At 44.5% G+C, this 4433-nt stretch overlaps 1 protein-coding gene across 1 annotated transcript in view; it reads right to left on the minus strand.

Moving 5' to 3' along the window:
* LOC115242962 overlaps positions 1 to 4433 on the minus strand; it is a 31208-nt gene that overhangs the window by 25478 nt on the left and 1297 nt on the right. The gene's annotated exons all lie outside the window — the stretch shown is intronic.

Here is a 4433-nt window from a genome sequence, read left to right on the forward strand (position 1 = left end):
TGTGGATATTTTTTAGTGAGATAATATTTCCAATCAAGTTGCGCATATTGCGAGAAGGTCATCTCCTACGCTTTTATACGTTTCAGGCAAGCGCCGGTTCCGTCGTTTTCGCAACCGAGCGCGTTTCCGCGGGCAGTGCATAAGTCAAGCGAATGTCTCGGCGGATACTGACGGGATCTCGGCTACCTAAAAAAGCACGGTGCTCTCTCGGGAGAGAAACGCGCGTTCAATCTTTATCGTGCTGCAACGCACACCGGCGAATCGTATTCGCACAAACACACGATATGGATACGTATACGTGTATGCGAAATGAGAAAAAGATAGAAAAAAAATCGCACGCATACACATGGATAAGCCAAGTCCGCCCACGCGAGCCGTGTACCGTACAAGAGGCGTATACGGCCGCGTTCGTATGACGTGCGTTACACACACGTTACGCGTGTATACGCACGTATGTAACGCGACACGTGGACGTACAGGTGTACGTTTCACGAGCGCATGCGTAGGCTCGTTTACTTAGCCAATGCCATACCTGAGTTATTTATCTGTCTTTTACCCGGCAGCGCCAGCCGAGAATGCCTCTATATACGAGCCAACACTCCTAGAGTGCCGTACGCGCGTGGGTCCCCCGAGTTGTTCAAGGCCTACCTGGTTGTGTTGCTGTCGGACACGCGCATGAGAGATCGGTTCTCTCTTTTCTTTCTTACGCCACGTCCGATCTCCACGTTTGTCTCCGTCACTTCGATCTCTCTCCTTGTTTCTTTCTTTTTCCTCTCCTCTTTCCGTTTCTCTATGCTCCTATCTCTATCCCCTACGCTCTTTATCCCATTAACGCAATTTCGCGAGAAAAAAGAACGGCCAGAAAATATCGACGAAAAAAATGACGAGAAGCGAATAAAGTTGCCGTAAGGACGAGGTATCTCCGAGGAATCTCCCACGAAGTGGATCCGGTACTTAACATCGACGAGTTCGCGCGACTTGATGGTGTTGAGTGGGACCAAGAACGAGCGTTAGACGATGAGGTCGATATGCGTCGACGTATTTTCAATCATGCCAAGTGTTGTTGGGTTTGCGAGAGATTCGAAAACAACGAAGCATTATGCAGTATGAGATTCTGAGCTTAGACTTGTTTACAGGTTCTTACTGTTTGCTTATGAATCCAATCGTTTTTTTCTTTTTCGCATTTATTTTAGAAATAATATATGAATGCTTGAAAAAAAAAGGTAAAAATCTTTATTGCCGCTCAAATTTGTCCAAGATTATTGTATTTTGTCGATTTTACCGTGAAGTTGCATTATCCCTTAAAACCAAAAGTCACGATGAAAAGCCAGGAAGTCGCGGCAAAAGAAAGAAACGGAGATTCGTTGCGGAGATACGTAAACGATAGATGAAGTCTCGCGTACGCGGCTTGCGCTCGCTCTCCGTAGCCGGATTGTTGAGTGACGTCAGCGTCACCGGAAATGGAATGTAGGTAGCGGTGCTTATTAAGCTTCAGAGCGCGAGAGAAGGAGAAACAAGCAAGAGAAAGAGAGAGAAAGAGAGAGAGAGATGCAAGCAAAAAGAGAATGAGACAGAAAGAGCGCGGCGGCCAGAGGGAGAGAAAGAGGTCTAGAGTGAAAAACGGGGAGAGGGAAGGATGGCGTTCAATTGTTTCCTCCGCACACGCGTGCCGCGTATGCACGTACGTAGGTATGTACGTACCTACGTCCGCTCGTATATAGAAGACGACGAGAAACGCGCCGAAGATCCTAGTGTGGGCATCGGCTATTAAATCAATGCGCTGGTGTCAGGATCTGTTCACGCCTCGCTAATACGCCCGTGGAATGTCAACGAGACGACTACCTTGAGAGGAGGCTGTTATTGCAGTATGGAAGAAACTTCACAAAGTCAAAAGGGATAAAATATTTCCTCTCGTGTATCCTTCGACGAGCGGAGATTTTAAGACATACGCTGAATGAGGCGTAGAAATGTCAAAATAACTTTGCAAAATATTTTGAGAATAATTGGAATATGATTGTGTGATTATTTATAAAAAATTAAATTCTATATAGATATCTGTGTATTAAATTTATCTAATAAAACTATTTTAAAGCCAATTTGAGAGAGACTCCAATAAATTGAACAAGTTAGTATGAAGTAAAAGTCCTATTTTAATTACTTTATTTATTACGATGAATATAGAAAAAATAATCACGCATATGTTTTGAACTATTTTCTCAATCGTTCAAGTTGTTTGTGAACGAGGAATGAATAAGGAAAAATGAGTAAATTTGCAAGACCGCACTGGGGGAAAACGCTTATTTAACCGATACTTAGATAGAGCGTTTTGCGGTTTGGCATATTATTCTCACATTTCCATTTCCTCGTCGCGTCATCTAAACATATATGCACGAGCAAGAACGACTGCGTCTACGCGTTCGTTACGCTCCGGATCCCTCGAGAGAAGCAGGCATTAAGGGAGCGGCGAAATGTTCGTCAATAACTAATTAACAGAAGTAACGACAATTTGCGAGGCTCGAGCGACACGCTCGACAGGCGAACGAGAGGTTCTACGCGCGTGCATAACCCATAATTAAGGCCGGCGTTATCTTGTCGCGCGTACACGTTATCTTTCATTCGTCTCTCATCGTTACACAGAGTTACGCAGTTTTCCCTATGAGAAAAAATTCCAAGTAATTTAAAAGATATATAAAATATGTAATTTAAATAAATTAAATTAATTCATAACAATTTTAATTTACAATTATTTTAAAAAATATATAAAAGGATTGTAAAAAATATTAAAAAATATAATAATAATGGAAAAATAATGGAAAAAAATCATCTTTTGTTCTTAAATATTGACTATTCTGCCTGAAATAGCCTGTACAAATGTCGAGATCTGCACTTGCAGACATACGCGCGGAATGTTGATGAACAAAGATCGACGGTAGCAATCCAAGATGAAGATCCAGCAGAGTCGCGCGAGAGGTGTCGCTAGGCATAATTATATGGTATTCCAGATAAGGTCGGGTAACATGTAGCTTCGTACGGCTATCGGTCTCTTGTACGTGCGGCCACCTTTATCAATCGGCTATTAAATCAATATACTGCCGACCGATCGCAGCACGGCGTACACGCCTCACTAATGCGCGATCCCGAGGAATGTCGGGAAGGCGATCGGGATAGGCGCCGTGATAACGAGATCTCTCGAGAGAGAACCGGAATCCGTTCATATGGCGACTCCATTGAATAACTACCCTTTCGCGCCTCTTGATCTTTTCGCATTCAAATGGAGATTAGACTGAAGAGAGTTGGCGAATTCACTCTTTCTTCTTACAAAAAAAGACTATTTTTCTCTCACACGCAACTAGGATCTTTGTAAAAATCTTTGAATACATGTGTGCTATTCTATATGAAAGAATTATGTATTTATATACGTATAATAAATGCCGGATTTTTATAAAAACGTTACGCTGGTAAAATGAGGTACAAAGTTGCCGCAATGTATTTTAAAAAAACGGTAGAAAATGCTTTCGAATAAAGTATTGAAAAAGTCGATGTTAAAATTTTAGAAACTTTGAGAGGACCAATGTTCGTCAAATTGATCGTGTCGAAAAAAGCAGCGCGGATCCTGAGAACGAAACGTCGCGGCACAAATTGCAGCATGCACGCGCGAATCCACGCAGACGTCGCGTTACGCCTATAAAAATAATTTCGGTAGGTGTGAACGAAATCGCCGAGGGAAGGGATTGAGAACGCGAAGGGATGAGAAAGGACTGCGGGAAGGAAACTACGAATACACGAGTCCCAGAGCGCATGCCCGCTGGAATCGGAGGGGTTGATAGGGGTTGAGTAGCGCCTGCGCCCTCCGCTTCATCCCTCCGTTTTCTCCCTCCTCTAGGAACTCGCCTCTCTCTTATCAGCCACCCCACTCCGCTATCATCCCCTCTCGTCTGTTTTCTCTCTCCCTGTCGCTTCCTCCCTTTCCGTCATCTCTCGTTTTTCCCGTCGTCTCTCGTCTTTCTTCGTCGCTCGTTTGCGTTTCCCTTTCTCTTCCCACGACTTTCCCTCTCTTCCTCCTCGGAATACTCGGATTTTATCCCTCTCTCACTCTTTCTCCCTTATCAAGCATCTCTTTTTCTCTGTCTCCGCTTTCCTTTCGTCCTTCTCTCGCTTGTCGGTCAGTTTCATCCCCTTTCGATACGCCGCTCATTGTTCGCGCGTGTCACGCATCGCCGAGGTGAAACCATCCGACGATTTCCTGGCTGGCACCTGGTTTCGCGCGCTGCTTTTTTCCTCTCTGTCTCTCTTTCTCTTCGTCTGCTTTCACCGCAGAAGCCGTTGTTACCGATGACCGGTCGGAGGACACACACGATCGGTGGGTCGTAACGAGACGACGGAAGGGGAGGACGACTTCCGAAGTGACCGATGTCACTGTCAATGACGGAAGA

Source organism: Formica exsecta, unplaced genomic scaffold, assembly GCF_003651465.1.
Source record: "Formica exsecta isolate Colony F162 unplaced genomic scaffold, ASM365146v1 scaffold662, whole genome shotgun sequence".
Taxonomy (NCBI): domain Eukaryota; kingdom Metazoa; phylum Arthropoda; class Insecta; order Hymenoptera; family Formicidae; genus Formica; species Formica exsecta.